The sequence below is a fragment of the Triturus cristatus genome, chromosome 9, assembly GCF_964204655.1.
Source record: "Triturus cristatus chromosome 9, aTriCri1.1, whole genome shotgun sequence".
Lineage (NCBI taxonomy): Eukaryota > Metazoa > Chordata > Amphibia > Caudata > Salamandridae > Triturus > Triturus cristatus.
The window spans coordinates 717332637-717357268 of NC_140592.1; the positions used below are offsets into that span (position 1 = coordinate 717332637).

Below are 24632 nucleotides of genomic sequence, written 5' to 3' on the forward strand. Positions count from 1 at the left end.
CGATCACACAAAAACTGCTAAGCACAACTGGTGAAGGTAAGAGCAGTCAATTTGCTGAACTTTATGCTGTTTATCAAGTTCTGAAACAAGAGTTACCTGGCACATGTCATATTTTCACCGATTCTTGGTCTACTGCCAATGGACTGGCAGTTTGGTTACCGACTTGGCATTCCCATAATTGGAAATTGCATTCAAAAGAATTGTGGGGAAAAGAATTATGGCAGGAGATTTGGGAGATGCTCCCACAGAGTACTGTTACAATCTTCCATGTGGATGCTCACACCCCGATAGATTCTCTTGACAAATTTTTTCATAACATTGCAGATGAGAAATCTAAAATTGCTGAGGCAGTGGTGGACAGGCAAGATTCTGATATTGCGGGATTGGCGAAATGGGCCCACCAGAAGGCAGGACATTTTGGAGAGAAAGCCACTAGCAGGTGGGCTGCTGATCGAGGAATTTATATTCCCCTAGATTTGATCAAGAATGTTATTTTACATTGTCCCATTTGTCAGCATATCAGACAGCGCAAAGTGCCCCAAATTGTTAAAGGTCATTTACATCGCGGGAAACTGCCCGCTCAAATTTGGCAGATTGATTACATCGGTCCACTTCCCATGAGTAGGAATTGTCAATATGTTTGCACTATTGTTGATACATACAGTGGCCTGTTGGTAGCCCTTCCCTGTAAGCAAGCTACCCAATTGAATACCATTAAAACATTGGAATTGATTATGATGTATTATGGTGTGCCATTCCAAATTCAATCTGATAATGCATCCCATTTTCGTGGAAGATTGGTACAGGAATTCTGTGTGGAAAACAATATTGACTGGGTATTTCATATCCCATACTATCCGCAGGCCTCGGGTCTTGTGGAGAGATTGAATGGTCTGCTGAAGGAGCAGCTGCGTAAATTGACAGATGACAAGTATAAGAATTGGCGAGACTTTTTGCCCCAAGCGCTATTAATTTTGAATAATCGTCCTTTTCTAAATGCTGAATCTCCACTTATGCGTTTGTTTCCTCCGAATGTTAATGCTCAGCCAAATGAAATCAGAGAGACTGTGATGTACTGGGAAATTACTCCCGGAGCTTTGGCTCCATGTAGAGCGACCCCAGGGTCGGCAGGTTTAGACTTGCATGCCATGGATGACACCGTTATAAAAGGTAAAGATCGGGTCATCATCGCGACCGGTGTTGGTGTTCATATACCACCCGGGAATTTTGGATTAATCGCCCCTAGATCGGGGCTGGCTGTAAAAGGCATTCAGGTGCTTGGAGGGGTCATTGACAGTGATTATCAGGGAGAGATTAAGGTGCTCCTGCTGAATAGCAGTGAGGCTGACTTGCTGATCCATCAAACTGACCGAGTGGCTCAATTACTCATAATGCCTGTCTTCAGTGGTGGGATGGTAAAAGGCACTGCCCCAACTTTGCTAACTGTACGAGGCCAGAAAGGTTTTGGCTCCACAGATAACCCTGGGGCCAGGGTTTGGGTGCAGTCGCCTAAGAATCCCCCTGAACAAGCAGAGGTCATCGCCACCGGTCATGACAATACCATTTTAGTTATGAGACCAGGGAAAGATAGCTGGGAAGCGGTCCCGGCTGACAAATGTTACTTACGAGAATGAATAATGCCTGTATTTGATTCTCTTTCAGATCATTCTTTGGACTGTTGCTGCAGGATGTGTCGTCGTCGGACTATTTTCGGGTTGGTTCGACGAGAGAGGAGGGATCCCGTCAACCCGGGATGAGCTACGCACCCGAGTGTCGCGTTCCCTCGCTGCGTGGGATTCGTCATCGAACTTTTGGACCTTACTGGCGAAAAGGGTGACTGATGCCCCTCACTTCTGTTTGACGCCGATGAGATCTGTACACGACATCTTGGCGACCTGTCTGGTTGCTGTCCCTGCTTCGCTGGAAACTTTGACTCATATTTTCAACATTTCAAAGGCTCGCCCCAATGTTCTTCTGGGCGATTTTGCCACCCATGCGTATTGCCCCTTATGTACTGAACTACCAGACCAGATACCCCCCGTCCAGTCCCAAATAGTTACCTATAATATCACACAAGGAGATATGTGTTTTTTCCTTACGTGTAATCCTAGTGCAATTTCTGAATGTCTGCGTCTAAAATTGAAAGGTGCTACTTCCTTTACCCTTCATGAGCGAACTTTGTGCTTTCAAAGGACACCGAAAACATGTGCTTCGGTCCAGAACAATATGACTTGCAAGAGTTTGGTAGTTACCCCTAGTCATTATCGCACGATGTTACTACCTGCCGGATGGCTTTTCTCATGTGGTAATACTTCCTGGCCATATGTCCCCGCAAATATTTCTGGAGGCCCTTGTGCCATTACGAGACTCAGTTTACTGATGTTCTCGTCACATCCGAATGCCAATTCTCGTGTGATTCGAGATACAGTGATGTTACAGGAGGATTGTGACTCGTCTTTGCATTTATATTCCAAGTCTGAATACCTTAGCCTGCCTATTTCAATTATTGGTGTTCCTGCTTTGGCGGTTTATAATGCTAAATCTATTGAGAAAATGGCCTGCTGGATGGTAAAATCCATTAATCATACTTCTACAGTCCTGTCTGACATGCTGTTAGACGCCCAGGGTGAACGCAGAGCCATCTTGCAAAATCGAGCGGCCATTGATTATCTTTTGCTTAAACATGGACACGATTGTTCTGATTTTGAGGGTCTTTGTTGTTTTAACTTGTCTGATCACACACAATCCATTCGCGCTCACATTGACAAGCTACATGACTTGACAGAGGAAGTTAGAAAACACATTGACCAGGGCTGGTTTGACTGGCTCTTTAATTGGTTACCTGATTTGTATCTGTTACGTCAAATATTGGGAGGTATTCTGATTACCATCGCTGTTATGATTTCTATCTGTTGCTTTATTCAGTGTATTCCTTCACTACTTCAATTCTGCACATTTGGTACTAGACATAGATCAGTTAGCTTTGTTTCATATTATTCTTCCACAGATGTTAGTTCTGTTTAATGAATGTATAATAGACTGAAGTCAAGGGTGAAATGTACTGCTCGATTTTCCCGGCCCTATTGTGTTGACGGGTGATTAGGGTGACTTCAGTCTCTTAACATTCAAGCCTAAGGGTTAGAGTAGTGAATGGAGCCTATTTACTAGGCACTTCGACATGATCCTGTGTTCTTCCCCATAGATCAGGGCTTGCACACATATCCTAGGGGATAGATTCGTTAGTATTAGGGATAACCTGCCCTGTAGTGAGGGTATTTCATGGAGCCGTGCTGAATTCAGGCCTGGTAGGCCTCAAACGGGAGAGACTCCATCTTTCTTTCTGCTCCGGCAGCTTGAGATGCTTCTAGGTTAAGGGGGATGTTTTAGTTATGAGGTGTTATTCGCTTGGAGAGAACCGGTTCAGACCGGCCCTTATCGAAGGATTGTATTTTTCTTCATGCCGAAGACACTACATCAGGCCGGCCGGCTGGGAAAGTGTCCTTGGTACGGGGAGGTACAAGAATTTGGTGGGCGGCAGGTTACGGGCCGGAATTTTCCATGAGGAAATGCACCTCTATATTAGTGAAAGTCTGAGGCAGTTACGGTGCACTTACTTCAGTCCGTAGGCGGCATCTAGCCGTTAGCAGTAAAGCTACTACTTATTCCAGGGAAGACAGATGACAAACTTGAAGGCGGAGAAAAACCGAGAGACAGATACTCTTCTAGCAGAATAGCCAGAGAGGAGAGAGTAGCCGATGAGGAAGAGGTCCCAGTGTCTCGGAGAAGGGAGAAGGGAACAGATCCGCGACTGCGGAGGTGTGACTTCCAGGCGAGCCGAGGCACAGACGAGAAGGGAACCTAGATGACCATTGAGTGCAGGCTACACACGACTAAGGTGATGTCGACCCCTTTCTTATTAGAGTGTACAACCTAATCTTTCACTTTTCTTTGCAGGTTATGTGTTACACAGTAATGTTATGTGATTGCGTATATAATGAATAATAAAGTACTCAGTTTGTAGTGAATCAACATGTGCTGCGTGTTCTTGTATAAGAGGGTAGCCTATTCTTCTAGTCAGCTGTGACTTGACCTGAACGGATGTTAACCCTGATCAGGTAAGTGGTAACTGAATAAGGGAGAGAGGAGTCCCTCGAACCAGAGAACAGGTTGTGCTCAAACTGGCAGTTCTTGTGTGATCTGATAAATAGTAAAACTGATTCCCTTGTTGTATGTTATGGTAATCATAGGATGAACTTGTACTGAGGCTGCCGTCTGGGCAGGAAGTCCTGGGTCCGTCTGGGACCGCGAGGCTGAGGCTGCCGCCTGGGTAGGAAGTCCTGGGTCCGTCTGGGACCGCGAGGCTGAGGCTGCCGTCTGGGTAGGAAGTCCTGGGTCCGTCTGGGACCGCGAGGCTGAGGCTGCCGTCTGGGTAGGAAGTCCTGGGTCCGTCTGGGACCGCGAGGCTGAGGCTGCCGTCTGGGTAGGAAGTCCTGGGTCCGTCTGGGACCGCGAGGCTGAGGCTGCCGTCTGGGTAGGAAGTCCTGGGTCCGTCTGGGACCGCGAGGCTGAGGCTGCCGTCTGGGTAGGAAGTCCTGGGTCCGTCTGGGACCGCGAGGCTGAGGCTGCCGTCTGGGTAGGAAGTCCTGGGTCCGTCTGGGACCGCGAGGCTGAGGCTGCCGTCTGGGTAGGAAGTCCTGGGTCCGTCTGGGATCGCGAGGCCGCCACTTGTATTATAAGAGGTCTAGATATATACATATATATATATATGTATATATATATATGTGTATATATATATATATATATATATGAGTAGGAATCCCCTGTCCTTAGGTGGTATATATATATATCTGTGGTTACTTGTTGTGAATAGGCCCTAGGGAGAGGGTAACGTTCTGGCTGGGTTAGAGAGGCTCTGATGAGCGGGTTCTATCTGATCCGAAAACCCAAGCAGAACAGTAGGCTGACCTGAAAAGCCCATTTTAAGAGACATCCTGACCTGGGGCTCCTTTCCAATTTTATGGAGCTGCAAAGGGAGGCTATTCCAGGCAAGTGCTGCTAAGAAGGAAAAAGAAAACTCTTCACTTCCTAATTTTTTTTCTTAATAAAACGCAGCCCTGCCTCAGTGGATCAAAGAGTCCTAGCAGGACGATGGTGGGTCAGTATATTTGAAAGGAATAGAGTGTCAAAACCATAAAAAGTTCTATGTGCCAGGACCAGGGGTTTCAAGAGAACGCTCTCCTTGAACAAGGTCAATTGATGATCTAACTGAATTCCCAGATTGTGAACCGCTGTAGCCAGAGGAGGGAGAAGGCAAAAAGGTCCACCAGCAGTCCAGCCCCCACTGAGGTGAAAGAGAACCAAGGGCCAGATGTATGTAGCTTTTTTGAGGTTGCTAATGGCCCAATTCACAGAATTAGGTTGTTTGCGACTGCATATATATTTTTTTTAATGTCCAAATGCCCAATCTGTGATTTGTTAACCTATTACAGAATCACAAAATGGCTTCGCAATTCAGTATTGGGAAGGGGTGTTTAGAGCTTCCCTTTCTAATAGCGACTCACAGTGGTATGTGTGAATGTTTTGCGACCAAAATACGGTCACAAAACATTCACATTTTTTCTAATCTCTTAAAAAATGAAAAAAAACCTCATCCCGTTTTCTTTTAAGGAAAATGGGCTGTAATTCAGAGAAAAAAGATTGCTTTGTTTAAAAGCAATCACAGACATGGTTGTCTGCTGATCCTAGACGCCACCATTCCTATGATTTTAGTGATTCCCAATGGGTGGCAAACCGAGACCTACTTCATGAATATTAATGAGGTAGGTCTATTTGCAACCCTTTGGGAATCGCAAAATGTGTGAACACACATTAGGACCGGTGTTTGTGATTCCCAAATAGAAAATCACAAAAATTCACTATTTAGTAATCACAAATTCAAATCTATGTACATCTGGCCCTAAATGGCAAATGTTTGGTCTTATCTGCTTTACATAGAAGGTTAATAGCCAACATCCACTCAAAAGCAGCCCCAGACACCTCTTAAAAATGTCTTGAGTCTTCTCCATTGATAGATACGACCACGTGTCATCAGCATTGAAAACTATACTCACAACAAAGGATTCCACCAGAGAGGCTTACTGATATTAAATAAAGTGGGGTTTAAAGCCGAGCACTGCAGCCCCCAAATTTGAGGACTCAGTTATTAAAAGAAAACTCTTTCAGCACTGCAGAGGGGCCCGATTGCAAATGGCAGGTGCTGGACACTAGAAAAATAAACAAATAAATGCAATTATTTTGAAATATGGGCCGTAAGATGTTCATAGAGCAAAGAAGGAACTTGTGGGGTGTGGGGAGCAACAGAAAGTGGGTGGTAGGTGAGGAAATAAAGGAGGTGCTTAAATAAAAAAAAGCAAGGGAGGGTTAGGGAAAGCAATTAGTGAGATGGATAAGAAAGCACCACTGAGCTGGGTGAGGGATCAGTGCATAGGGGGAAACAGAACATGAGGGAGAGGGCTAGAAAATGTACTGTCATATGGAGTGCTGAAAGAAAAAGAAAAACAGAAGTTCCCTGAATGAGAGCAGTGAAAGGATACATGTCAGCCAATCTAAAGGATGGTAAAGAGGATACATTTCAGGGGAGGGAAAACACAAGAAAAGGAAGGTAACCCACCGAATAAAAAGCAATCAAATGAGAGTAACAAGAAAAAAAAGCCAACTAATGGTAAGCAATGGGCAAACTCTATGGCCACTGTAAGTTTTTGGTACGGTCCATTATTCTTCCACAGACACCTAAAAGTGCCTTAGCTGAAAGACCTAAAAAATACTGGAGTGATATGTTCAAATTTCAGTGCCCAAGAGAAGATCCTTATGTCAGACTGAGACACACAAAGCCTGGTGAAAAAATTGAAAAGAAGTGGTTAAACCAGGAAGTAAAACATATCAACCATCTATGAGACATAGCGCTTAGGTGGAAATATGAAAATCAAAGATACAAAGTGAAGGTTTAATATTTTTCAACAAATGATGATTACACATCCAGGAAAACACATGCTGATTTATATTTTGCTGAACAATAGAGTTAGAAAAGCAAAGAAGCTTGAGATGAATTGGAAAAAGAAAAAGTGCATGTGCATGATAACATATGTGTGCATGCATCATTTCTTGTGTGCATGCAAGGTGAATGAAGTTGGTGCCAATCTCTTTTACTTTTCATTTATTGTTCTATGGTGGCAGATGCCACTTGAGTCTGTAAATAAAATATATATAATTTTGTGCAAAAGCACTCTTTGAAATGTCGAGCAGCCTAAAAGTAAATGACAGTTGACAGGCCCATCAAAAGGTTTTTTAAAAAAACGTATTTAATGGGCTGCAAGGATGGGGAAGTAACACAGGAGTGGCTGGGTGATAGAAATGGGGAGTAGGCGAAGAGCAGGTTGGCAACAGAGGTGCATGAAAGAACATTTTGTACAGTGGAGCAGCCAGGCAGAAAATTACATTGGATGTGCTGTGAGGGGTATGGGAGCAATTGAGGTGTGGATATAGGAGAAGCAAAAGTAGGAGATCATGTATTTGAGGATTAGAAAGCAGCACATAAGAGAGAGCAGGAAAGACATGCAGCTTCATGGAGTTCTTAATAAAATGTGAAAAAGGTAGTTCCTACAATCTGAGCAGTGGAAGAATACAAGTCAGCTGCTGAAAAGGTTGGTAAAGAAGGTATGCTCCACAGGAAGGAAGAGGAACGCATTCCATTGAATGGGAAGCTAGCAAATGACAGTGACTAAAATGCCTCTGCAAGATTTTGGTAAGGCTCTCAAGAGGCATTCACCCACAGACAGAAAGCTGACCTAAAAATAACATGCTGTGCAGACTGATAGTCCTCTAAAGTGCCTAAATCCCTCCTCACAGTCAACTTACGGTATGTAATAAGCCACGTGGGAGTACCTTACATTTCACAGACTATCTCTATATGCCAGATTACCATCATTTAATTTGAAGGCCGTCCCTTCACAGATAATTTGAAAAGACTGCAGAGTAATTAAAATGGTGTAGACATTTAAACTTAAGTGACCATAACATAAAAAACTGCGTAAAAAGGAGAATCCAATTTAATACCACTTAGCAATAAACTCCAATGTCTCACCAGATAAAGCCAAAGTTTTTAGACATAATTAGTTTTTTTGAACCAGGACCCAACATTGGAAAATAGTAAGGAAAAAGGTGTGGGTGATTAGGACACAAGAGAATCAGGGATTAACTGATCTTACTCACATCAACTATCTTAATTATAACTTAAGTTCCCTTAGTGTAATTATTATCTAAATGCTTTCACTATTAATAATTGTGATTTTCCTAGCCTTAGTGTCAGAAAAGCTAGATTTTATTAAAGACACGGAGGCAAGTATTATGCTTACTTTTCTTGCTTTAAATTCAACAGCAGCCAAGAAGAAAAATGACATAACTCAAAAAACCTTGGGGACCAAAAGTAAGCCAATACATCAAAATAGAAAGACCAATCCGACATCGAGCACTGTGATAATTATCTTGACTGAGAGCAACAAATCCTCTTTTTTTGCTAAGAGTCAGTCTACATGAGTTCCAGCAAGCTACAACCGAACAAAAGCATAAGACAGCAGAAAAGTCACCAAATTCTTGAAAAAATCCAAAAGAAGCATAGTAACGAAGATCCGAACAGATGGCTTATGAGGTGTTGAGACAGAATATCAAGTAGGAAATGTCGCCTTACACAAATATCGAGTTGGAAATATTTTGATTCAGAAATATCAATAGCAAGAATATCGTGGTCAAGATTATCAAATCTGAGGTAAGAATTTTTTTTTTTTGAAAAATAGACGTCATTAATATTGATTGCAACAATATAGTTGTTTGAAATATCGATTTTTTAAATTAGTGTTATGTATTTCAGTTTATATTTTAAATGTATGTGATGTATGTGTTTTTTGTAAGAGTATTGTTTATGTTTTTTAATATATGTGTTACATTTTCAGTAGTTATCAATTTTATTTTAATTAAATTTTGTGTTTTTTAGTTCCGTAGCAGGTTGTGGGTTTATAGGGGAATAGGGTGGGAAGTAATTTAATTACAATAAATTAATGATTACTTTTTCATCTATTTAATGTAGATTTTATTGTGTGACTTGTATGAAGTAATTTAATTAAGGTAATTCTGTAATTTCATTTAGGTGTGGGTTTATAGGGGTAGAACATTATTTTTGATTAATTAATAATTAGTTGTTAATTTATATTAATTGATTGAAAATTAATTATGGAAATACTGTAATTCATTTTTGGTGTGGGTTGAGGGGTTTATAGGGGGTAAAGGGTGGGAAGTAATGTATGTTTAATGAATTAATAATTAGTTCTTAAGTTATATTACCTAATTAATTGATAATTAATTATTGTAATTGTGTGATTCTGTTTGGGTGTGGGTTGTGGGGTTTATGGGGTAAATGGTGGGAAGTAATTTATTTTTATTTAATTAATAATTAGTTCTTAATGAATTGAAAATTAAATATGGAATTTGTGTAATTAATTTTAGGTGTAGGATATGGGGTTTATAGGGGTATAGTGTGGGAAGTAATTTATGTTTAATTAATTAATAATCGGTTGATCATTAATGTTGATGAATTAATTGATATTTAATTAGGGTTTTTGTGGACCGCATCCTGAATCCAGTGGACATGCAAATGCTCAGCGGGAGGCTTCAATTATAGAAGCTTGAGTACTAAGGGATACATTCCTACAGGCATCTATAGTAAGGGAGGACCCATGGGCACGCTATCAGGAAGCAGGAACACAAGATCCTAATGCCCGGCCTGCAGATGACCATTTCCTACCAGTTCTCCATCTCCCACCTGAAGCCTGTCCTCTGGTACTGGTTTTGGCCAATGTACTCCCACTCCGGGGCAACCAGCAGGAATCTACCACGCAGTTAATGGACAAATAGCTACATTGGCCCTCCCACAATCTTATGAACCCAGGCATACGGAATCGCCGGCTGGCCAATAAGATCATCATGGCTAGATGAGTGGGGTGGGTGGGGAACTCACTAAAGACCACTGCAGGGGACTACGTTGTGATAAATTTGAATAGCCCACATGTGGGTTATCGACTCCAGGATAACCTCTACAGGTCCCCACTTAGAAGTACCCAAATCATCCCATTACCACTGGAGCATTTTTATAATCGGGCTTTACTTTCTGGAGAAGGAAAGAGTGGTAGGCTAAGGTCAGGTCCTCTATCTACGAGACATGTGGGGGGCCCGATTATCCCACAGGGGGTAAGGTTATAAAATAGATTTGCCCCCCTTTCTGATCTGGAATCATGTGATTGACTACTATTGCCCATTGGGAGAATAGATACAGCAGCTAGTTTACCACATGGCCCGCATGTAATCCCCATGTCTCCTTCGCCGCAGGTTATAGTGGATAAAAATAGGGCTACCCTCGCATCCTGGAATGTGGCTGGCATTGCCTTTAAAGCAGGTAATGAACAATGGTACAATTTATGGCAATTCTTGGAGATCATCTGCTTCCAGGAAACATGGGCTAAGGATCCGGTTTTCTTTCCTGGTTTTCGCACCTTCCATACTCCTGCAGTTCACTCAATGTCAGGCAGAGCGAAGGGGGTCTACGAACCTTGATATCGAACACCTTTTCCCCACAGGTAAGGCAGGTTAGCTCCCCAAATATACATTGAGCCCAGAAATTAAGGTTCCTAGATTCTGATTAACTTCTGTCGAAATGAATTCGGGAGGAATATGTAGGAAATTTAAACAAGGAGCTAGGGAAAATTAAGTTATGTAAAAAAAAGGTCCTCCCCACATCATTTGGGTGGGGGACTTTAATATTCACCTTTGTAAACATAATGACTCTAAGGTGTGTGGTTTCGTTGACTCTCAGGATGACCCCCTCATACATTTCACTTCCTATATTCAAGCAATCTGGGAATAATTAATAACACAAAAGCAGGACATATAGGCAAAACATTCAGGAGGGGTAGACAGGAGTCAACAATTGACTTTATCTTACTTGCCTCTATAATAAGCAGAAAAGTGGACCACTTAGACAACCTGTTTACATGTTATAGTGACCATCCATTTTATTCATTTCTTTAAATTTTCCCTGTTAAGGGGAAAAACATCAACAGGTAGCAGATAACATAGTGTTAAGTAGGAAAAATGGGCACAGGTTGAGCAGCTGAACCTAGGCCATGAAGTAATAGCTCAAGCAAGGGAAGATATTATACATTGCTTGGTAGAGGGGACTTCTCCCTCCCTTTTAGTTACCCAGTTTACAGTACTTTTAATGAAATTAAAACTGGCACTTACTCGTACCAAGCCTGTAAATCCTAATCGAACCCAAGGATGGTTTGATCATGCATGCTCCATAGCAAGGAGTGCTCTTATCAAGGCCATAAAAGCCCACCACAGAGACCCAGTAGAGATAAAACTCCTGCATAGTAGTTACAATCATGCCAGGAAAAGAAGAGAAAAGGAGATTACAGAGAAGGCCTGGAACGATCTAGAACAATTTGCTATCTTGGGCAGCAGCAGGGAGTTATGGAGAGTCATAAATGCCCCTTATTATAAAGACTCTAAGGATACCAATCAAATCTCTTCCTGCAGAACTATGACATGTGGGTACCCTTATTAACAAATGTTTTTAACAGTATAGTAACAGAAGGTCCTCCATCATCTTGGAACAAGTGTGATTGTCCCCATTTATAAGAAAGGGGATAGGGGCATTCTTAAGAATTACCGTCCAATTTCCCTCTGGATAGCACTGCGAAGCTCATAGGCCGCTTCTATTAACCAGATTCGAGGACTGGGCTGAAGAAAATAATATACTGATAAAAGCGCAATATGGATTCCAGAAGGGAAAGGGGACGGCGGACCAAAGCCTAAATTTGTCACTCTATATAGAAAAATATACCAAAGTGAAGGGGGGGGAATCTACATGCCTTTTATGGACCTGTCGGCGGTCTTTGATTGTGTCTCCCACCATAAGTTGTTGCCAATGTTGAAGGGGATGGAAGTCGATCCCCTAATAATCTGCTTTATTAGCCAGCTATACGCCAACGCTACTGCCTCTGTTCGGTATGGCGCAAATGGGGAAGTTGGGAGCCAGCCCTCTAGATATGACAAAAAATTATTTTCGAGATAAAACAAAGGCAGCGACAACATATGGGGTGGGAGGTTGGGGGTTGGAAAATTTGCATCTGCTCCAGAGAATAGAAGATAACTTTTTTTTAAATCTGGCCTCTTTTCTCCATTCACTCTCAAACTACATTTTACACCTCAAATTGGGGTTACCCCATTTGCTTGACACTATTAGAATGGCCCCAATCCTGCTGTGGCTTTCGATTTGGCGGAGGTCCACAGTCAATTTAACGCAATGCTTTATTGCCAGCTGCATGAAATTGGAGCACTACAACAGGATCGGTTGGCTCAATTTTGTAGAGGCTGAACTGACTGCAATTGGGCAGGGCAACTTTTTTAATGACCCCTCACTGTGTAGGAAGGTATCTAAGCGGCAAACTACAGAAAGGTATCTTCAGAGGGCTAATTTTCTCTGGAGGGAAAAGCATTGGCAACAAACGTTGATAATTGCGTATGAATTAACTTTACCAAGAGCAGGGGATGGATTTTCATACCTTTTGTCCATTACCCTTGCTCACCATAGATTTATTCTACTGCGGTTTCGACGGAATTACATCCCTCTGATGCTAGCTCTTCCAGTGAGAAATTTTAAACATTCAGATTTGCCCCCCTGTCTGTGTGACAACCACCTGCCCCAATCGGATCTACATGTAGTACTATTCTGCAAGTTTTACCACACTGAAAGGAAAGCTTTTATCCTACCGCTTTTAAGGCGCTATAACTTCATACAGTGCAGGGTGGCATTGAATTTTTTAAAAACACTCTCTGACCCCTTTGTCTGCTTTTCTGTAGCATGTTTTTTGTGGGCTTGTGTGAGAACGAGGAGGAATCGGGCCTTGTTGACATAATTTGCTGTATCAATGAGAATAATTTGGCCTTAGTTAAGTGATGGGGGTCTATGAACCAAAAATGTACAAAGACTACGATTGCCCTCACTCATGGCTTTTTAATATTACTTTTCTGTACAGAGCTAATTTTATGAAATTGGCAAACATTTTATATCGATCTTATTTGTTTTAATCGTTTTTACATGGTTTTATAATATTGTGATACGGTTTACTTGATGAAATGATGCTTTTAAGATTTGTTTTAAAAAGAGATTGAATAAAGACTATGAATCTGAATCTGATGTAAGTAATTTAAAAAAAAAAAAATTGATGTGGGTTGTGAATCGTATGGTGTTATAGGGTAGGAAATAAAAAAAGTAAATTCATGTAATAATGAATGTTTTTGATTCTAAATAATTTCTAATTAAAAATCTTTTTTTTTTAAAATTATTTTTTATTTTATTTAATATAATATTTGTAGGTATTTATCATATGCATTTAACATAATATGTTTTTTAATGTGTAATATTACATATATTTGTATTTTAATTTCTAATATATTTATATATTTTTGTATTTATTATGTTTGTTTTTACTTTTCGAATTGACTGGAGTGAGAATATTAATTGTTACCCCTTTGCAATTTAATATTTTCCCTACTGTTGCATTGATTGGAGTGGGAATAGTCAATTTTATCCTGCCACTATCTAACATTTTCCCTACTGTTGCACTCACTGCAGTGGGAATAGTAAGTTTTAGCCCTCCGCTATCCAACACTTTCCCTACTGTTCCACTCACTGGAGTGGGAATAGTAAGTTTTACTCCTCCACTATTCAGCACTTTCCCTACTGTTGCACTCATTGGAGTGGGAATAGTAAGTTTTACCCCTCCGCTATTCAGCACTTTCCCTACTTTTGCGCTCATTGGAGTGGGAATAGTAGGGCAGGAGCAAGATGGAGTCAGCGTGAGTGTTCGCTGCTCGGCTGATCACGCCAGACGCGTAGTGGATCGATTAGGCGCCCTGCGATGCGATGCTAACAACGAAGCTCGCACGAATGCAGAGGCTGCCAGCGAGAGGCTTTCGACAATCCGGCCCACAAAGTGCCACAGAGACAGCGGCTTTCTTCTTTGCCACTCCGGCGGACCTCCGAACGTTGCCTGCCTGGTGCTGGATCCCACTCCTGACCTGGATTTTGTTTCTCACCGCCTTTACGAGCCCGGATCTTCATTTGCATGCACCAGCTGCCTTACCATCACGTAGACTCGGCGGATCTAATCGGCGGACGCGGCCACATCTGGGCAGCACCTCCAGCATGCACAGCCGTGGGGCCAGGAGAGGGGGCAAAACAAAGACAGTGGCCATCCCTGAGTCCAGAGAGTCTAGAGAGCTCAGGGACGTTGCATCCACTGAGGGAACTGCAAAACCACGGATGGAGGTTAGTGGCAAAAAAACATTGGGGAAAGCTGTGGGAGGCGGACAGTCTAAAGATCCCAAAGACTCAAAAGATCTAGCAGCAATACAGCCGACCTTAGCAAAAAAAAATTTGGGCTCTAAAACCCAGCCCTCGGGTGCCAATTCTAAAACCCTTGTGTACCCGCCTCCCCCTGAGAACGCCCCCCTGGCCCTCCTGTCCACGCAAACACATGCACCCGGTCTGCAGCTGGCTGCTGGCCCAGCACCCAACCACCTCCAAGAGACAGACCTGGTAACGGCAGCGGCAGCTCCTGAACAAGGGCCGCACACTGATGTCAATACCCCAGCTGGACCGACGGAATCGCAAAACATTGGTGCTGGCTCTTATGCGGTCAATCCCGGCACCCCCTTCACAGCCCCTGAGGCCAGCATGGCTTTCTTAGCAAACTTCATTCAGAGCCTGGAAGCAGCCGCTGGCGCACAAGCTCCTTGGACACCAGAAATCGGGCCTGAAAATTTTTTCTCTGTCTCTGACGGTGCAGTCACCTCTTCGGAGGAGGGGTTTGATTTTAGTAAGGATGATAGTGACGTCTCAACCAGAGACACTGGTACTGTTCAACGGTTAAAGAAAACCAAAAACCAAAGCGAGCGGCGCAGTCAACTGAAGTGGGACTACTCGGATTCACAAATGTCTTACCCCCTGGACGAGGACGAACCTAACACAACACAGCGGGGAAAAGCAAAAAGCCTGCCAATGGACACTGCTGAGCCCTCCTTATCTTCTATCTTAGCTTCTATCAAAGAGTTCCAGGAGGAGGTCCGGGCAGACAGCCTCGCAGCCAAAGGCGCTGCCAAGAAGCTGCAGGGAGGTATACGGCGACTGAACAAAACCTGTACAGACATAAGCGATCGTGTCTCTATAGTCGAGGCACGCACCGAACATCTTGAAACCGAATCCACGGCAGCCAAACTGCAGAGTGAGTCCAACACTGCTTGTTTGACAGATTTGATGTCTAAGATGGAGGAGCAAGAGGATTGCCAACGCAGAAACAATGTTCGCCTGCTTGAAATCCTGGAGGGGAAGGAAGAGGATGACCCCAGGCGATTTATTGTAAAACTTTTACAGGAATCCTTCCCTGATCAACCAGGCTGGGACTGGGACCGAGAAGTGCAGAGAGCTCACCGCTTTCCCTTTAATCTAGGACTGCAGGGCGATGGCAGCAGCACAGCCGGTGGACAGCCAAGGGTCTTTATGGTTTACTTTGGCAATTTCCTCCTGAGGCAGCTAGTATATGACCAGGCTCGCCCAAATTCCCAAAAAGGGGCCAATGGCATAACATTTTTCGCAAAACCTGACTTTTGCCACCAGACAATAGAGCGGAGGTGGCGCCTAAGGCAACTAATTACCCTATTTCAGCAGCTTGGTGCGGAGGTCTACCTTATGAACCCCGCCAGACTCAAAGTAATATTCAACGGGGGTGCAAAAATCTTTCTGTCTGAGGTTAAGGCCAGTGAATATTTAGACAAAATGAAAACTAAGAAAAGCCTCAGATAAAACGGTCATCATAATGTAGGATTTATCTGGTTTTTCAGGCGTGGTCAGCAGCCGGGACTCATGACTGACTACCCTCATTCAGGTTATCCCTGATTGCTCAGAAGAGGGGGGAGGTGGGGTGGGAGGAGGGGGGTGGCTGGGAATCCAAACCAAACTCAAAAGAACCAAGGACACCTTTTTGTTGTTGTTGTTTGCATGCACTTTTACATTCACTTATGGAGACATTGGACGAGATTAAAGATTCCACTAGGCGAAGCATATTCGAAGGCTCGAGTAATTTCTGCTTTAAACTTTTTAGTAATACCTAGATGGCTAAAATAGATTAGCTCAGGTTTATGTCTGCCAACATCTGTGGGCTAAACGACCTTTTAAAAAGACAAAATGTAGCACAAGGCCTGCGCTTTCTGGGGGGCAACATCTTTTGCCTCCAGGAGACGCACATAGAGGGTTCACAGAGACACTTACTAGACTCACTGGGGTTCAAGGTTGCGGGGGCCACTACACAGGGCTCCTAAATAAAAGGGGTAGGAATTTTGGTAGACAGGAGTCTCTCACTTAAAAATCCATGAGTTAAAGCTGACCCATTGGGCAGATGGGTAATCACCGAATGCCAACTATCTCCTAATCTCCCTTTCACCCTTTGCTCATTGTAAGGGAGCAATACAGATGACCCAGGGATCATCAACTTGGTTTCAGGGGAGCTAGCACACTGGCCTACCCCAATCATCCTCTGTGGCGACCTTAACATACATTTGCCCTGGAAAACGGACAACAAATGGAGGTATAAAGGCAGAAAGCCCTTAGTATATCAAGCAGTAACCAACTTAGTTCAGACCCATGGGCTAAGTGACATTTGGGCTAGCCTAAATCCCGCACAACCTGGCTACACCTACTTTTCTGCTCCTCATCATACATTTCTCAGATTAGATTATTTTTTTATCTCTTCCTTTTTACTTAATAAATGCACCATAGACATCGCACCTCGCTTTATGTCAGACCACAATCCTCTCATCTTAAATATCAAGGGATTAGGGAACTGGAAGGAGGCCCCTAGATGGAGTGTTGAGAAAGCCCTTTTACTAGATGCAGGCTATCTGTTACATATGCAAGGTTGGATACAGGAGTTCCTGGAAATAAATATTGGAACCGCTTCAACTATGATTGTCTGGGATACTCTTAAAGTGGGTGTTCGGGGTGAAACTCTGAGGTTTTCAACTAGGAAAAACAGGAGGGAGAAGCTGCTAATTTGTGACCTCCAGGAAAAACTAAGGCAAGCAGAAACGAAACTGGTCCTATTGGTCAACTCTGGTCAGGATATTGAGAATGTCCAAAAAGAAGTAATTCTTGCGAAGGCAGCAATCGGGGCTGTTTTCGCAGAACAAACCGCAGCAAAATGGGCGAATACGCGAGAAAAGAATTACGAGTGTAGTTACTGCATTGGGCATCACCTAGCCGTTAAAACCAGGCAACAGTTCACTAGTAGCGAAATACATGCAATTAAACTTGCAACAGGGATTGAGACTAACGACCCCAGTGCAATACAAAAAGGATTTCAAGAATTCTACACTAAATTATACACAGAAGAGAACGGCCAGGGAGCTACCTCAATAGGAAGCGAGATAACTAGTTACCTGAACAAGGCTGACTTAGAACAACTTACCCCTGATAGTAGGGAGCAGCTGGATCTCACCCCTACCTGGGATGATATCCTGGAAGCCCTCACCAGTCTACCAGATGGGAAAGCCGCAGGAATGGACGGCATTCCTGTGGAGTTCTATAAAGTCTTTGCCCCTCAAATAAAATCCATTTAAACTAACGTAGTGACCTCAATCTTTTACGGGGCTTCCCCTCCTGCTTCCTGGTCTCATGCCAAAATATCCATATTCCTAAATATAAAGACAAATCGCCATTAGATATGGGCTCATACAGACCGATTACACTTATTAACTGCGACTCTAAGGTTTTCTCCAAAATAATGGCAATCAGAATATCCTCCGTGGTTGAATCACTAGTCTCAGAATGGCAACACGGTTTCATTCCAAAAAAAGGCACCACAGAGCATGTCAGGTGGGCTACTACCCTGTTTGATGCAGATCAGGCAGCAGGAGACCCAATGTCACTAATACTACTAGATGCCGAAAAGCATTTGATCGGGTCTCCTGGCAATTCCTGTGGGCTGTCATGGACAAGATGGGTTTTGGGCCTAAACTCACACAGGCTGTACGGGCTCTATACCAACAGCCGACAGCCTGTGTTTCCATCAATGGGCGGTTTACTGAGCAATTCAACATCCCCCGGGGTATTAGGCAAGGTTGTCCCTGCTCCCCCCTGCTATTTGCCATTTATATAGACCCATTCATTAAAAAAATGTAAAGGAACCCTGCTATCTCGGCAACAAGTATGCAAGGTATCAACACCAAAGTTATGGCCTATGCCGATGATCTGGCCATAACTTCCCCTGAGTCTAAGAAAAGGTTTTCCCCAAAAAACAGGATTGTTAGGCTCAAGAGGGGGGAAAAAAACAAGAATTAAAGTGAAGTGACCTCTTTGACGTCCTATATTTCTTTCTATTACTGGCAAATGCTCTCATTAAGTTTTAACAAACATGCGCACCTACAGTGAATAATCCTTTTGTTAGTGTGTTGTATGTGGCATGAGTGTCTGTATGCAAGATTAGTATGCAAGATCTGAATGTAGGGAATCAATTAGCCTTTCGAGGGGCTAAGTATTCTGTGTCTTGGCCATTTTAAAAATGTCCAATTGTAACAATTTGTTTTTCAGTATATTTGAGAATTATTGGAAATTATAACACTGTAAATGAAATGTTCACAATCACCGTTTTGATACAAAAAATGCTTTTGCTTACTAAATGAAAAATAAACAAGGATAAAAAGTAAATATTCTCGTGTGTGTATACATTGTATCTTGGAGGACATCACTGTAGGTGCGCATGTTTGTTAAAACTTAATGAGAGCATTTGCCAGTAATAGAAAGAAATATAGGCCGTCAAAGAGGTCACTTCACTTTAATTCTCATAACTTCCCCTGAGCCTGAGAATGCCATTCTGACACTGGAAACGGAGGCACAAACATTTGGGGAAATCTAGGGATATGCACTGAACAAAACAAAAACCCAAATAATAATAAATAAGGAAATCACCTGGACCGACGCTCGGGTAGTTCCAAAGGCAAAATACCTGAGGGTCTTAATTTTCGCTAATATTGACGAAATTGTAGCAGAGAACCTATCCCCTCTTGCAATAGAAACCAAGAAAGCCCTTAAGGTAATTGACAACTTACACCTGACACTTGTTGGCAGATGTAATGCAATTAAAATGACCTATTTCCCGAAACTGCTCTACTTCTTTTGCACCATACCACTTGAATTTAGCAAAGCTAATCTACAGAAATTTCAGTAAATATTTACGCAGTTTATCTGGGCCTACTCACAACCTAGGCGGGCTCTAAAACAACTGTCTCTTCCTAGAGAACGGGGCGGCTGGGCCTTCCCTAACGTTGTGCTATATTACTGGGCTTCGGTCCTGCAGTATAGTACTGAATTATTAAGAGAACACTCTCTCCCCCCTCCATCTGGGCTTCCCTCACCATTCCAGCTTCTATTGGGTGAAGAATATCGCGGCTGCCTCTTCCGACAGATAACCTTTGGATACTACAAACGTGTGAGATTCAAGACCTTAATGAACTCCTTCAAGGTCTTCCGTAATATCCGCAGATTTTTCGGGCTGGGGAGATTTAATTATTACTCTCCTATTACTGCAAACAGCAATCTTCCTGCCATCTTCGATAGGTCCTATCTTTTAGAATGGCATAAGGCAGGTATCACGAAATTGGGAGACCTAATCACCAGTGAAGGAGTTAAATCCTTTACTGACCTGCAAAACAAACACGGTCTGAGCAGTCAAGAGGCCTTTAAATACTTTTTCATACGGCAATTTCTCTCCAGAAAAGTTGGGGGCACCACAGGGTTTGCTGAAATAGAACTCGTCAATACCCTGTGGGATACTGCGACTTCTTGGATAGGTCATATATATAATGCACTAAACAGACAAACTTCAGACGATCTACCAAGAATCGCGGACAAGTGGTTTACTAAGCTTGCGGCTCCACACAGCATATTTTTTAACTCATTAGTACTTTCTAAAAAACTTCTTGCTGTAAGCCAAATTACAGGCACAACACCTCACAATCCTCTTTTTCCTGTATATTACCCCCAGCAAAATTGCCAAATGCGGAGTCGGCAAAGAGACGCCATGTCCTCGGTGCTCGGAGTTTGGAGCCGACTCAGTTCACATGTTTGCAACCTGTCCTAAGCTCTCCTCAGTCCTCTTTAAGGTACAGGAATTTCTGGGGAAAGTCACCTCCCAGGCCATGGTACTAACCCCTACAGTCATCTTGCTTGGGACCCAAACCGAAACGAATAGAGGCAAAGGCGGGTCATTAATTTTGGTCGCCATGGCAGTCTGGAGGATCTGTGTAGCGTCAGTTTGGCTAGACACTGATCCCCCACCTTTTTCGCAATGGCTGGCTAGGCTAGCTGCAACTTACCATTTAGAAAAAGCCATCTATGCCAAGAAAGGTTCTAAAGGGCGAAAGAAGGGCCTAGACATCTGGGAAGCATTCACTACCTGGCTGGAGCAGCCAGGGTAACCAGGCCTGAGATTTCTTTTTTTCTTCCCTGTTTTCTTGCGCTTTTCTTTTTGGTTTTTTTCTCCCTTTTGTTTTTTTCCTCTCCATAGTGCAATCAATTCCTGATCTTCTGTTCATCTTTTGTGTCCTTGAATCGATAGCTTATCGATGTGGGGGGCGGGGGGTGTTTTGAATGTCATACCTCTGTATTATTTTGCTTAAACTTTAAATAAAAAAAGAAAGTAAAAAAAAAGGAGTGGGAATAGTAATTTTACCCCTACTCAATCCAACACTTTCCCGACTCTTTCACTCACTGGAGTGGGAATAGTAAGTTTTACCTCTCCACTATCCAACACTTTTCCTACTGTTGCACTCATTGGAGTGGGAATAGTAATTTTTGCCCCTCTGCTATCCAACACTTTCCCTATTGTTACACTCACTGGAGTGGAAATAGTAAGTTTTACCCCTCCACTATTCAGCTCCTTCTCTACTGTTGCACTCATTGTAGTGGAAATAGTAAGTTTTACCCCTCCGCTATTCAGCACTTTCCCTACTGTTGCACTCATTGGAGTGGGAATAGTAATTTTAACCCTACGCAATCCAACACTTTCCCTACTGTTGCACTCACTGGAGTGGGAATAGTAAGTTTTACCTCTCCACTATACAACACTTTCCCTACTGTTGCAGTCATTGGAGTGGAAATAGTAATTTTTACGCCTCTTCTATCCAACACTTTCCCTACTGTTACACTCACTGGAGTAGGAATGGTAAGTTTTACCCCTCCGCTATCCAACACTTTCTCTACTGTTGCACTCACTGGAGTGGGAATAGTCATTTTTACCTCTCCGCTATCCAACACTTACCCTACTGTTGCACTGACCGGAGAGGTAAATTTAAGTTTAAAGATTTAAAGATTTTAATTAATGTAATGTTTTAATTTATAATAGAATGGGTTATTTTTAATAGATTTTATGTTATTGGTATATATATTATGTATATCTATGTATGTATGTATATGTATATTTTGAGACAATTTTAAAATGATAAAATAAATTTAAATTAATAGAATAGTTTATTAATTGTTTTAAAGTAAATATGTATATATATATATATATATATATATAATATTAATATTTTCATGCACGAAATCTTAGCAGCACCCACTGTGGCGGATTGAATGAAACTACCTCTACCACAAGGCATTGGGGCTTGAGAGCCCAATGGGGCGGGTCCAAGAGGTATTTAACCATGGCTGCCGGGACATTTGTTGCATTGCCAGTGACCAAGGGCTAAGGTTGCCCGAAACGCGTATGGCATATTTACCGAAGGTGTGAGCATGACTTTTCTGCAGCCCGCAATAAAGAAGGTGAAATCTTCCATGTGTGCAGGCGTTCTCACAAAGGTGAACTTTTCTGTGTGGTGATTTGAATTGCGGTGTGCCTCGTCGCGAGAACGCCCCGCCGCTTAATAGCGGACCTGCAGTGCCTGAAGTTTTGAGTGCTGTGAGGACATGGAAGTCCATGATTGTGGGACTTGGAGATGGCAGCAAAGTTGATGGCTTTCCCTGAAGTAAACCCACTTGGGTAAAGACATTTTCATGCACGAAATCTTAGCAGCACCCACTGTGGCGGATTGAATGAAACTACCTCTACCACAAGGCACTGGGGCTTGAGAGCCCACTGGGGCGGGTCCAAGAGGTATTTAACCATGGCTGCCGGGACATTTGTTGCATTGCCAGTGACCAAGGGCTAAGGTTGCCCGAAACGCGTATGGCATATTTACCGAAGGTGTGAGCATGACTTTTCTGCAGCCCGCAATAAAGAAGGTGAAATCTTCCATGTGTGCAGGCGTTCTCACAAAGGTGAACTTTTCTGTGTGGTGATATATTAATATGTATGTGTGTTTAATTTTTTTATTACATTTATTTGTTATATTTGTTAAAATGGATATTAAATCCGCTTTTTTAAAACATTATTTTTAGTGTTTAATATTTTTAATATTTATTTTGTTATATATATATGTATATCGATATTTTCTACAATTATATTTTTAACATCAAGATTTTTTTTCTCAATATGTTTGGAATTACCAGTTTAAGCATAGGGAGTCGATATTTTTGAATTCTATATTTTTTACTTCCATATTTTTTACATCGATATTTTGTCAGTGAACCGGCTTATGTGAAGGTCTCCACCAAACAGAATCCGAAGGAAGAGGATCTCCCACACAGTTAGGTTGAGGTTATGGTATACTGGTTGAAGGCATCGGGACTGCAGGAGGAAAACAGGGAGAGTTAGTAAAAGTGTGGTGGGATAATACTCACCTCTGTGTCTTTAATGAAATCTAGCCTTTCTGACACACATGCTAGGAAAATCTCAATCATATTACAAGACCGGAGGTTCATATTATGCTTGTTCAAAGCATAGAAATTACAGATTCAGATGGATGAGCAATTGGTTTACTGTAAAATGTCCTCAACGTATTAGCATTTGACCATTCTGCAGATTTGAGAATGTCTTGCAATCCCGCACCTGCCCAAAAAGGCTTAGAGACCTTAGCCCCAACTGGCTGAATAGGCACCAAAGGAATCAGTATTGATATCAGCTCAGGACATAACCCACCTAACCCAGTGAGCCAGGGTAGGAGAAGAGACAGGTTTGTGGGGTTTCTGGAAGGAAATTAGCAATTGGTGTGCAGAAGGCAACCACAGATCTGCAGTCTGTGAAACGTATGGCTTCAGACAATTTCCAACACATACCTTTGGTTGCAAAGCCAAAATGGGATAATGAACAGACATCAAATTGGTCATAATGTGCTTCTTAACCTGAATATAAGCACAAAGGGCCGAGCAGCAATAAGAGGACACATCAAGAGCTTTAACATCAGAAATATGTTTCAGACAAACCAAGCACAATATCATAGGCAGTTTAGCAGATAAATGTTTGACAGAGAGCTAGTATCTGGCCATGAAACAAACATGTTCAAAACCAAATTAACATCCTACATGATAATATAGTTGGGACGAGGAGGATCAGCAAAATGTACTCCCTTTAACAGAAGACATACCAAAGAATGCTCTCCAATAGTTCTTCCACCCGCTCTAATGTGTGCCTCCGAAATCACCGACCTGTAAGCATTGATGGTACGATAATCTTTCACCTGGGAAGCTAAAGAAGCTAGGCAGTTAACCACTAAGATTACATTTTCTGAAAGGGGATCTGAATCCCTCTCCATACATCAAGTACACCAGGCCAACTAAGCTGATTTGTAAATTCTTGCATGGCCATGGGACCCAGATTGCTGGATGAGGCAGATAGCCTCTTCTGAAATTCTTGGGGTTCTTCAGGAAGCCCCCAAATCCTCCAAGCTATGAGGGAAAGAGAGCCCTCTGGAATAAGATTGTAAAGAAACCCTTGAGGATTGAGGAGCAGATTGGGGAAGGATGATATCCGTACTGAAAAGTTCAAAGCCAGTTCCAGAAGTGTTGGGTACCAGGGCTGAGCTTGAAATAGGGATGACCGCTGCCTGTGAGCTTGAGCTAGGGCTCGTGTAATAAACAGAAAAGGAGGAAAAGCATAGAGAAGAATCTGAGGCCAGGATTGGAGAAACTTGTATGTGGCTAGCGCTAAATGATCTGGTCTCCAACTGAAGGAGAGAGGCTGAGAATTTTAGCAAGAAGCAAAGAAATCTATGGACATGACGCCCAAGATTGAAGTAAGTTGACTGAACACATATGGGTGCAGATGCCAATCCCTTGAATCTTGGAGATGTTTGGTGTACCAGTCCGCTACCAAATTCAGCTTTCCCGGAAGATATCCCACCCTGACAAAAATATTTTTGACGGCAGAATTCCCATAGACTCTCAGCTAGTACTGCTAGTGGTTTGGATCTTGTACCCCCGAGATGGTTTATATACCTGACCGCCGATAGGTTGTACATCCGTAGAAGAACTTTACATCTTGCCCTGTCTTCTATAAAGGACTGGATAGCAAAGGAACCTGCAAGCATCTCTA

At 42.6% G+C, this 24632-nt stretch overlaps 2 long non-coding RNA genes across 2 annotated transcripts in view; both read left to right on the forward strand.

Annotated features, from left to right (window-relative positions):
- Positions 1 to 8551, forward strand: part of LOC146798591 (uncharacterized) — a 128276-nt gene extending 119725 nt beyond the window's left edge. The window contains exon 4 of the long non-coding RNA XR_014968729.1: positions 8435 to 8551. This is a non-coding gene — a long non-coding RNA (uncharacterized LOC146798591). The remainder of the gene's footprint in view (positions 1 to 8434) is intronic.
- Positions 8552 to 8693: 142 nt separating this feature from the next.
- The window catches only part of LOC146798592 (uncharacterized), a 151475-nt gene continuing 135536 nt past the window's right edge, over positions 8694 to 24632 (forward strand). The window contains exon 1 of the long non-coding RNA XR_014968728.1: positions 8694 to 8821. This is a non-coding gene — a long non-coding RNA (uncharacterized LOC146798592). The remainder of the gene's footprint in view (positions 8822 to 24632) is intronic.